At 36.2% G+C, this 12,795-nt stretch overlaps 1 protein-coding gene across 4 annotated transcripts in view; it reads left to right on the forward strand.

Annotated features, from left to right (window-relative positions):
- The first annotated feature begins 883 nt into the window (after window positions 1-883).
- LOC126978338 (glucose transporter type 1) overlaps window positions 884-12,795 on the forward strand; it is a 60,601-nt gene continuing 48,689 nt past the window's right edge. For all 4 annotated transcript variants that reach the window (XM_050827078.1, XM_050827080.1, XM_050827079.1 and 1 more), the window contains exon 1: window positions 884-1,204. The gene's annotated coding sequence lies outside the window, so the exon portion shown is untranslated. The remainder of the gene's footprint in view (window positions 1,205-12,795) is intronic.

The raw sequence follows: 12,795 nt of genomic DNA on the forward strand, positions 1-12,795 counted from the left end.
ATACGGCTTCATTTTCGTTTCTGTTATTGAATGCCTTTATCAGTGTCTTGGAATGGTTTAATCCTGTGGATGCCATTACTATAGTTGTGATAAACAGCGACAGAGAGTAGCATTCCTTATTCCGTGAATTAAAAAGGGAGTAAAAGGTAAAAGGCCAGCAACGGTCCCGTTATTCTTCTGTTGTTCCAGGAGAATGTGGGGAACGATTTTCGTTAAGCATCAGGTGACCCGAACCTTCGTTTATCCTCCTCTTCCAAATAAAAGGAACCATTATCGGATCACTTCGCTGTTCGTCCGTTCAACTCTTATGGATCTTTTTTACGGGAACGCGGGCAGTTGTTAAGATGAAATTAAAATATACTATTTTATTGGGCTACATAATATTATAAATTATCAGAAAAAATTTAATGAATAAAAGCAATATAGTGTAATAAAAATGTTTATGTTAAAAACGACATGTACAGAACTCATTAAAATTAAACGCAGCTTTAGAGAAAATTTAGTTTCTACATGGGATAGCTATACAGTATTATGTAACTTCTACACTATAATGTAATTGTGTGTAGCATAGTATATTTAAAAAGTGATTGCCATTTATAAATACATATTATAACTAGACTACAATAAACCCATGAATAGATAAATAGCGAACTGCGGCCGTTTTATATCGCGCGCGCTTTTGCGATTGTACATTAGCAATATGACGTCGCAGGTAGTTCCATGTCCAACGTCATGTTGTCATGTGAATTAGGGGTGAGAGTCGCGTTGTATTTGGATGTGGCTGGTGTGCCGTGAGTCGAGCCGCGGCCGCAACGCACGCCTATTGCTATCGATCGTGCGCGACGTTCTGCGCACGTGATACGCTTGCACCGAGCCAGCCGCCAGGGCGTCCACTCTAGTCATGCGCGAGTATCCTACGCTACACCATCGACCGAAATTAGATAGGGATTAAACGCGCGATTGTCGCGGTCGCGCTTGGCGGCCTCGACGGATTTACGGATACGAAGTCCGTAGCGGCCGCCGCAGGATCCGCCTTGCAAATCCTCCATGTGTGGCCGGATTGCGTTCGGTAAATCGATCGGGACTTTCCTCCAATTGACTATGGGTTCCAGCTAACTAATAAGGTTGATGAGGAGGTGCAACTTCGTGATTAAATTATACTTGTCTGTTGCCACTCTATCTCTAGCCATAGTAAGGCCACAAGGTAGGTGATTTTTGTTTATCCTAAACCGTGTTTTAAATTTTTATTATGTATTACCTCTATGCTACTAGCATATTAATTGGTTACTATAATTCGTCGATTAGGAATTTATTACTTGAAGGAGAGTGTGAACAAAAATGCTGCAGTTAAACGCTTTATTCGCTAATACAAATCCGTTTATGTAAGTGCGTCTCTTAATATCGCAAAAGTCGGCAATAATAGAAAGAGAGACGGATATGAAAGGAAAGGGAAAGGATGTGTCCGTCAATATGATATAAACGGGAGACTCAACAATGTAATGATAAACAGTATCCAATTTAAAAGTAAATTTTAGTACAACACGACGTAACAGCTTTTCGCGTTCAATATTATCTCCACGATAAAGTTAAGCAGTAATGGTTACAAACAGAGTGTTAGCTTTGGAGTTTTGCAGTGCGAATTCAAACACAGCCTTATGCTTAGCGAAAGGTCCAACATTAGAACGATCTTGTAACGAGGGGTTTTTTACAACATAAATCACGTCATAGAAGATACAAAGACGGTCGGCAGCACAGGGAGTATTAATTATAAACTACCTTTCCTATGAAAAATCCCTGGGTTTGGCAATGCGAAGGACTATTATTAAGTATGAAATTACAATTCTTTATTTTTTTTTTATTATTAACAAACAACTACAAATAAACACAGATTTTTTTGGAACATACTCAATATAATTTTACCTCGAATAACAAAAAAGTGTAGTGTGCAATATCCAGGGGATATATTTAATTATAATTTCATTATTGGCACTTAAGTTACAAATATTGTAGCCAATAATATATGTTCATAAATATAATGTTAGTTCTTTCCTTGTAAATAAACTAGGTCAGTAAAGACGTAGTATTTTGTCCGAATCAATACTTAGGAAAATATATGGAACTTAGCTACATTGGCATTGGAGTAAATGTGATTATTTTAATGTATTCATGATTTTGTAGTTGCCTTTACTAATGGTAACACTTTGCGCTTTTACATCGAAAATTCAACCATTAACCAAAGAAAACCATTTCTTTGGCAAAATTAGAACTTTTTGAAAAGACTTATAACCGGACCCAAGTAAAATTATCCGTACATGATATTCTGTAATAAATAAATAATAGTGGGAAAATATTAAAAAACACGTTATAATAAGCATAAACTACGAGTAATGTAATCACACTATTTATTCGTAGTAGGAACAAACAAATAAAAACAAGTAATAATAAATTTTTTTTTTTCGTAAAGAGACATTTTTGCTTTATGACACTTTGATATTTAAGTGTTTTATTCATAAAATAAAGGTAGAGTAGATTTGATGATATCTCAAAATACACATTATGATTTTTATATAGTAAAATATTTTTTTTTATTTTCTTTATAACAGTGTTTTTTAAATTTTTTTCTTATTATTATTTATTTTTCCTTTTTTCGTCTTAAGATGATAGTGTCGTAACGACTTAGCACGGGCCATAGACTTTGTCACAAAGACACTGCCGGGTATCAAACATTAACAAATCGCTTATTCTGAAGATCCTGATAAGAAAAATGGGACATATATAAATTATTAAATTAACACCGATCCTTGACCAGTTTGCAAAGTTTCAAATTCTCATTAATTTCAAACTTTGTTGGAATGGAGTCGAAACCCACCCAGATTCCGTTACATACAAACAGACATACCTACCAAGGTAATAAATGTGGGATAGACTGTATAAATTATGGTAGTGTCATCGGTTCTTGATAGGTGTGCACTTAAACTGGGTGATAAGTGTGTTCAAAATTTTCGTAACATAGATACTAACATACGTATGAAGCTAAGCCGGTTAGATTATGGGTTCCACAACGGCGCCTATTTCTGCCGTGAAGCAGTAATGTGTAAATATTACTGTGTTTCGGTCTGAAGGATGGCACAGCTAGTGAAATTCCTGGGCAAATGAGACTTTACATCTTATGTCTCAAGGTGACGAGCGCTCAGAATTTATGAGATTTTCAAGAATTCTGAGCGGCACTGCATTGTAATGTGTAGGGCGTATCAATTACTATCGGCTGAATATCTTGCTCGTCTCGTCCCTTATTTTCATAAAAAAGCTAATAAAAGCGTGTTAAGAAAGTCAGGACTAACTTTAGTTCCTGTTACCCCTAGCTGGGGCAGAGCCCACCTACTCCATTGCGATAGGTCCTAAGCATCTCACGCGGTTTCACTCCAGGTCTTTCCGAAAAAATTTGTAAGTGTCATTTATTATCCTGAAATATTTTCATGTTATATGTTATACAGTATTCCTAACATAGTATAGTACAACTTCCTGATCTATATAAGAGATTTCCGCCTATATATTGACTCATCATGATATCTCTGGGACTATAAGGCGTAGAGACTTGAAATTTTGTAGGGATAGTCCTTTCACCGAGAAGAGGTCAGCTAATAACAGATTTTACGAAATTCCTACCACAAGTGTTTTTTTTTTTATTATGAATAGACCAACGTCTGTCAGGTCAGCTATTTTATAATAAGTAAATACTTAAGTTTGCGTAATACTTACTAGTTTTTAATTTAATGTCAATAGATGTAACAACAACTCAAGTTCAAACTCACTCACCGTATGGTTGTGTGGCTTTTATGCAAGGCTATTCTTATTATTCAATATACAACAGACTGCTTACCAGCCAGTTACCACATGGATATGGGACCTAAAAGAAGGTCACGCTATTGTGATTGCTGTGGTTAAAATTTTCCTATAACGCTTTCACTTATAGACCAGGGCCAAAGCCTTTAAAAATGGTAAAAAGGGGAAAAAATTTAGTAGGATGAAACCCATTGGAAAAGAATGAGAATATAACAATAATTAAAGGAAATTGGAAAGTAGGTTTCAAAAATTATCGACCGTGGTCTATTAACATCGACGTCGTTCTGCAAAAACAATTAAAGTTGCCAAATGCATTCATTAAATATAATAAAAATAAAAAATACAAGGCGAAACGTTCGCCGCTATTATAATTGACCAAACATGTATAGTTGTATTTAGACTACAGTTACAGACTACAAAATATTTTAGTCTATATTATGCAAGAAGATAATATACAATGAACGTTTTGACTTAACTTAATAAAGTTTAAGTTACGAATAGGAAGCGACTTTTACTCATACTTTTAATGGAGATAAATTTGGAGAAATTTTTTAGATCTAATCTATATATATATAATGAAAATCGTCTTTGTTTGAGGCTCTTTTACGCCTAAACCACTGATCTTAACGACATGAAACTACCACCATTCGATGTGAAATTTATCCTATATGGTTTATGGCGACTTCGAATTCCAACGTTCCATGCTTTTAAAATACGCCCAGCGAAGCGGGAGGGAACGGCTAGTTTAATATAATATAAATAAATATATCACGTTGTCTCAAAAATTTCTGCTATTAATAAACTTAGTAAACAGTGTCACCCTTGTATGATTTACATTCACTTAGTAATGTAAGTAGAAAATTAAAGTAGAGAATTATGATAAATTGGCACAGCTCTTAATACAGTACTCAACAAAAACTGCTTTGATCTGAATGAATAAGTAATCTATATCAATCCTCTAAATGGAATTTAATTCTTGTCGAATTTAAGCAAAGAGCTACTTGTCATGCTAAATACTTAAAGTACCTAAGTGCTTTCAATACGGCCCATTTTACGATAACGTTGTTGGATATCCAAATATTCAATTGGAAGAGCAATCGGATGGAACCCGAGAGGTCACGAGTTCGATTCCCGCATCGTTTATAAATTTTTAAGATTCTTTGGCGTTGCGTAGAAATGTTGGTTCTCCCAACATCTTCTACATCATTTATCACGGGGGACTATCATTGTTCAGAGGAGTTGTTCGGGTTGATACCAGCAAATGGATTCCACCAAAGGATATGACATCAAAATGCAGCCCGTATCATGTTTACGATTGGCTTTCTACAAAAGCGTGATTTGTGAGAAACTTCTGACCTCGCACAGCTACTATGTGGAATCAATAAACGGCAGATTCGGGAAACCCGAATCGATACGACTTAGGCACCTTCAAGCTTGGAGCATAGCGAATAACAGCTTAAAGGCCGGAGTTTACGCACGCATTTCTTGACCCCTATTTCTGTGCCTTAGACCCTTGCCTCACCAATTCCCATCACCTGAGGTTATCATCATGAGCCTCAACGGCAACAAAGGCCTCCCCCAAAGATTTCCACGACGATCGGCCATGCGATGCCGTCATCCAACGTTCTCCGGCAATCTTAACTAGATCGTCGATCCATTTATCTACCTACCAACACTGCGTCTTCCGAAACGAGGTCGCCATTTGAGGACTTTACAGCCCCAACGGCCATCTGTCCGTCGGACTATGTGCCCTGCCGTAAGCATATAATACTATATTTGAAATATTTTTCTTCTTATATCTCTCATTTATATAATAACTAGCACCAACGGATATAAAAACCGCGGAGAAAAACGCAACGCTTTGATGGCATTACACAGATATGGAACGGAGCCAAATACAATTAAACTCTTCATCTGCTAGGTATTAGGTGAATCTCAGTGTGATGTATTATTGAACTGAACTTATAAAAAGTCATTGCTATTCTTATAAACATGAATTTTAAGCCACTTTGAATAAAAATTAAAGATGCATATTTTCAGATTTTAGAGTAAATATTTCCAGACCTAAACTATAAGATTAAAATTTAAAAAATCAGTCTCGTCGCGGTTCATAATATGCATCAAATTGTGGTTTGTAAAAATTATTCTTATTTAAATCTGATGATATGATCATTATTGTTGAGAATTAACTTTAGATACTTATATTTTTATGCCGACGTTAATAAAATAAAAAGGCAATAATGTCAAATGATTAATGTGAGAAATTCCTTAATTTAATAATTTTATAGATTATCACGCAACACGCGGAAAACAGCTCTGACACGTTAATCGGTCTTCTTCATTATTGTTCCATGATGACACCAGACTTGCAATGCTCTTGAAGTAGTTGTAACACTACACAGTTAGAAACTATGTATCACCTTCTATTTTCGACAATCGACTATCATTTTTTGGGATTTACCTAATTTTGAGCAAGGTAAAAGTTTTTCTGCAGGATGCTTATTACTGTACAAAACGCTTAAGGCGACGTTTTCCCCACAGTTTAGGCAAAAAGGGCTCGAACGTATATCTATAGCGTTAGATATACGAACGGCGCGGGCATAGCTGAGACATGAGCCGAGCGATGCGGGTCAACGACCCCACCCCGGAAGGACCGCGTAATATTTTATAAAAGTTACAGTTGTGCAAGAGTACGAAATGTGATATTTTTGAAGTGAAACGTCTTTAGGCGCATGAGGGTTAAATTTTTACAAATGAAACGGACACGTCACGGAAATTTGATACGTTTTTGTTCAAGAAGAGGAGGAGGTTTTTTTTTTTTCTAGGGCTATTGACACCGATTGAGGAAGAGTATTTCTTACTCTCGGGCTTCCATAGTACATCTTCCCTACTAGCCTTGTATCGTGCAGGTTCTTTTTTTTAATCCAAGATGGCTGCTGCGCAAAATTATGATTTCAACAATTTGGATATCGTATCTGAGGTTCTCGAGGGTGCAGAGAACGAATTTGGAATCATTTTTGAAAACCAAGATGGCCGCCGCGCAAAATTATGATTTCAACAATATGGGTATCGTATCCGAGGTTCTCGAAGGTGCAGAGAACGGGTGCATAGAACGAATTTGGGGTCATTTTTGAAAGACAAGATGGCTGCCGCGCTTCCGATGCGCGACGGCCATCTTGGTTTTTTGAAATGATACCAAATTCCTTCACTGCACCCTCGAGAACCTCGGTAATGATACCCATATTGTTGAAATCATAAATTTGCGCAGCGGCCATCTTGGATTTCAAACTTCCCTAAATTACATACATACGAAAATCCCGCGTGGCATAATATTCAAAATAATATTACATTCATTTTATTTTAGTACTTTCCGACTTCCATTTACCTATATATTTTAACAAATATGTTGTCGCATCATCATCATTTTTCTTCTATGATTCCCAATTTGTACTTGTTTGCTAAAATCTTTCGTAATGTGAGCCCGAGAGAAACCTACGCAGTACCGTCTTTGACAGTGGTCACGGGCGTATTACTGGCATGAGCAAGTATACAACCAAGGCGTCGCGTTTGGTTTATTACGAAAAAGATTAATATAAAATAATTCACAAAGCGTATTGATAAAACACATGAGGACAATTTATAAATACTAATAAACTATCGAATAAAATAAGTTTTGTGTTTATAGCTATCAAAGTTTTATGAAAATATAAAGGAATTCAAATAAAAAAGCCTATTTATTTTTCAAAAAATAAATCTATTGAGATTTTTTTTCGTAATTTTGTATTCGAAACTGCAATAGTTTAGATAAAGAAATGAAGATAAACATTTCAAAAAATTGAAACCGTAGTATTTGTAGAAGTATTTTAAGTAGATTTTCAAAAATGTTACTTTTTAGGACTATAGCGCCTTAAGCACATGGTCCGTAGAGTTTAATCGGATAGGCTTAAATGATCTTTCTTTAGGTGGCGGAATGTATATTATCGGTTACGAGGGGTGGATAATTTGTTATAAAAATTAAATACACTTAGTCGTAGTAATTTGTACGTTCTCCACGCCTCTGGGCTCCACGGGCCAAGTGTAACTCACTAAGACCGACATATTTGTGATGTATGCTTTCTCTTCTTTGGTAGTCGAAGCAACACCCCCGTACAACTGAAGTAGCGTGGACATGAAAAGGAGCCAGAGTGTCAGCAACTCGCGTCTCACACCAGCGCCCTTTCTCGGACACTTGCCATCGCAAGGCAAAATATCCTGTGATGTCCTAGAGCACATACTTGCACGCCATATCGACATTAATGTGGTTAAATTTTATCACTAGCCGGAGTGATACGCATATTGACAATCATATTATTAACTAGCGTTCCAATTCAGCAGGCGTCACGAACAAAAAACGAACATGCTATTTTCTGGCAGTATATATTGTGATCAAAGAGTGCATCCTATGCTTTTTGACACTTTAAATTATAAAAGACAGACAGCTCTGTTCAAATACGCAATCTACGAGTTAAAGTTAAGTTCCTTTTTTTATAGATACTTATTAAACTAAATTTCCTCCCTTATTTGCTGCTGCTTCGACTGCCGAAGACAGCAAGCGAATATGTCGGTTTTACATCTTTCTGACGTTTGGTGTCGAGACACTTGGCTCGTGTGGCCCAGAAGCGCGGAGAATGTACAAAGTAATATCAACGCGCCTCAATAGGGCTACAACTGATCAGCCTAGCTATCCAACGCGCAAATGCTGCCAGTATTCTTGGTACACTTCCATGTAATGAAAGTTTTAATTTAATGTTATAATAATTGTAGATATATTTATAAGATTTGTTTTGTTCAAATGAGATGATTCAAACACCTTCGTTAATTTGAATTGAGTTAAATAATTCTTGAAATGGTACAATAATGACTATTGGATAGAAACAAATGTACAAGAACCCCCGATACTATAAATTTCAACTCATCCTACAACTTTATGATAGACGATCTCAAAATTTATGTTTATCTGAAACTATAACGTCTTGTGATGTCGGATACGCTCGCAATGCAGCAAAACTCGGTTACAAATGAAACTTATTATCAAATTTCTTCAATGAAAATTTCAGAAGTTGGCAATTTGTATATGGATATAATTTTATATCCATAATAAGTAAACTGAATAATGATTGAAAAACCAATTCTGTGTGTTCTTCTCGGAAAACGTGTTCAAACTTGTTGATACAAAAATCGTTGCATAAAAAATTGGTATGCGGAATGTTTCGCGTATGTGACATAATCATTTAGATGCCTGAGAGATTTTTATTTTTTTATTTTTGAAGCAAATTTTCCATTCTTTACTTTTTATTATTTTAGGAGCGAAAACAAGATTTTTTTTATTATTTTATTGTTATAAACTGCCTTTGCTGAGATTTCAATAATGTTGGATATTTCAATGGATGGGGATGACAAACCAGCGTATGGGTCGTCTGATGTTAAGTGATCCGCCGCCCACTTTCTCTTGCAATCCCAGAGGAATCACAGGAGCGTTGTCGGCCTTATAAAACGATGTACGCACTTTTTTTGAAAGCACCCATGTCGTATCGTCCTGGAAATACCACACAAGGAAACTTATTCCAGAGTTTGGTTGTACGTGGAAAACAGTCCTTTAAAAACCGCACTGTGGAGGAACGCCACATATCCAGATGCTGCAGATGATGAGGAATCTGGCGGCAGTAATCAGGTTAAACAGCTCATCGAACCAGCTCAAATCAGCTCTGCGTTGCACGCAGTCATCGGTGTACTGATACTGGGGAGCAAGAGACCAGAGATGCCACCAGCAATACTCCATATGTGTCCGGACCTGCGCTTTGTGAGAGCGCCAGAATGTGGGCCGTCTTCAAGTTTTACTGTACTTGTAACCACCGACAATGACCTATATGCTGCGCCCAGTGAGAAAGCTGGTGGTCCGCTTGCGTAAACTCTCGAGAAGCCCAAATGATGGAACTTTGACAGAAGGGCCTTGTGTCATACACTATCAAAGGGCTTCGTTATATACAGACTAAATGCCAGGCCGATTTTTATCATTTTTATATATTTATTTTGATAATGATATAGCCACCGTCCCAAAAATCACTCATTGAACGTCAAAACTCTGCGAACTGCGAAGAATGGGCCTAAGAATCTCAGCGGACTTTTTTTCCCCTTTTCTTTTCTCAGTAAGATGATGACGTGACCTTACAATGGATCACAGTTGTTCATAATGGCAAGGGATGTCACAATGACCCTGGCACAATGCCATGTAGTCCAGAGTGCGAAGGAAAAATAGATCTAAGAAGAAAAGGTCTCACATATAATCCTAGAGTAAAAAGGAGTAGACAACCAACGGGAAAAACCTCGAAAATGAGATCGCTTGATAAGTCTGCAAACATCCCAGGAAGGGTGTTGCTAGTTTATGTAATCAGCTAAGCCTGCACGAAAAATGGATGGATCCAATTAAGTAGTCTTATTACGGAAAAAGTAGCCCCTATTTCAAGTATCAAAATATGAAATGACATTCATGCTTCCAGACGCCTTCATTCTTCAATACGTTCTTATTTATCTGTTTAATATACAGATTTCTTTTAAAAAGCTCTTTTCTTTTAGTAGGTACTCTGTGAACGGTCAATGATCAACTGGCGGTGCGTTGTTGTATATCTTCTTCCGAATTTATCAAGGGGAGCGTATCTGTCAAAGAAGCTGTTTGACCTGGATTCATTCCACCGAATTCCAATTTCACACGATGCGCCACAAATTTGGATATAATTTGTAAGATCTTTAGTGCGATTTCTAGAAACTTTCTGCCGTATACACTGTGTATATACAAGAAAACTATGGAATAAGCTTCCTTGCGCGGTGTTTAGAGGATGATATGAGTTTACTTACTTAGTTACGATGTTTGATTAAAATCGTTACTATTTGAGAGAAACTTCAAAACAAATTAGTATAATTAATTTGCTACAAGATTTACACGCCTATGTGTATATAGCGATACAAGATAGAATGTCAAGTGAAAAATTGTTTTCACTTTGGCCTCCGCGCCGGCCTCTGAATTTCATAATTTTTTCCATTCGTTCGGTTCAGACGATCATTAAGTTGAAAATAAGTAGGCCTTAGTAATCTAACCGATACTTTACATTGCAAACTAATTAATTAATTAATAAGCTGCAGTTTCAATTCTGAATTTTTAAAACGATACTTTTATTCTAAAAAAGATTCGTTGTAAAGGCAAGAAGGCTATTGAATGTCGACAAAGCACCTTGCAGGAATCTTAAAGTACGAAAACTGCTCAATTAACCAGCTGTCGAGCATATTTTTTTTTTATGGAATAGGAGCTTTTCTTGAAGGTGGGAAGATGGGTATGTCGTATCGTCCCGGAAACACCGCACAAGGAAGCTCATTCCACAGCTTCGTAGTACGAGGAAGAAAGCTCCTTGAAAACCGCACTGTGGAGGACCGCCACACATCCAGATGGTGGGGATGATATCGTAACTTGTGGCGTGTCGTCGAATAGTTGAATTAAAAATGCTTTAAGCGCGCTAAAGACTTTATTTTGAGGTTATTTTTTACACCCAGCCGTCACGATCGGCTATGCAACGCTTAGTTTTTTTGGAATTAGGTGATTGGATAAAGTAAATAATCTAATAGTTTTAACATCTTACGTTCATGAATATAATAAGGAAATATGTTGGGCCTACCAGGTATATTTAAAAAATACGCAAATGTTTCGTAAAATATACTTAGAATTAATAAATAAAAAACTGTAACTGAATAATACTTTACGAATATAGAACGACTGTATTTCATAGTTTTAATTAATGATGACAAAGTTTTAAGTTAATCTGTCGTGTGGTTTTATGTACACCCTTTTTTATATGACGATAGAAATAATACAGTTACTTAGTTTATATTAAAGCATCAATTGTTTTTTGAAGAGAAAAATTACTTCACCAGTAAACTTATTCAGACACGCTAAAATTCCAATGACTATAAATTCCAATATGCCTTGGCGAAAGAATGCTGAAAATTTATAAAGAAACTTCGAACGATTGTAAAATAAATGATAAAGGAATTTTTTATCGTTGAAAAATCTATTTGTGGACTTAATAAAGGTAATTTTACTTAGTTTACAAGCTCCTTCAGATAAGGTATTAAATTTCAAACGAGTGCAATGTCCAACACAGCTTGCTTTGACAATTGATATAGCGCAGGTAGAGGCGTGAAAGTATGCTGTATTTTCTTCTAAGAGTTGCGTTTATTTTTAACAAGCTTTGATTTTATTTATTTTACTAGTGTTTTCTTTGGTTAACCTGAGTATCAAGCATTTAACGGCCGTTTTCAATAACGTATTTACTAGTTACGGATACACTGCTGTCACCGTTTAATGACAAGATCTTATCTATCCATAGTTATGTCCAATATAGTTATAGTTCAATGCTTTATGTCGATAGGTTATTGAAATGTAAGTAAGCATAAAAGGATAGATTTGTCTACCTCTAGTAAGTTAAACTAAGGATAGATAGATTATTGAATACGGCTGTTAATCATTAACTTTCGGTGTGTACTATATAACCTCTAACATAGGCTGGGTTGCACCAACGCTTAAGCTAAATAAATGTTAATTTAAATAGCGGTTAATGTTAAATAGCGACCTGAAACAACTGCTTGAGGCCTCTGATTGAGATATGATTAAAACCAATTTAACAGCAATATATCCGTAACTAGAGATACGTTATTGGAAACGGCCGTAAGCTAGCTAAAATACGGTTAACAGCCGTTCCCAATATACTATCTACAGATAGAGATAAATTACTACCTTCTACTGTCAGTTAATTAGCTGTGAATAAACTGAAGCTGGCCCAATATACCCGATAAGTATTCTTATCGCCTTATATTGGGACGCGTGAATTGCAATTTCCATACAAACTTCTATCGATGATAAGCTAT

This window comes from Leptidea sinapis, chromosome Z (assembly GCF_905404315.1).
Source record: "Leptidea sinapis chromosome Z, ilLepSina1.1, whole genome shotgun sequence".
In the NCBI taxonomy this organism is placed as follows: Eukaryota; Metazoa; Arthropoda; class Insecta; order Lepidoptera; family Pieridae; genus Leptidea; species Leptidea sinapis.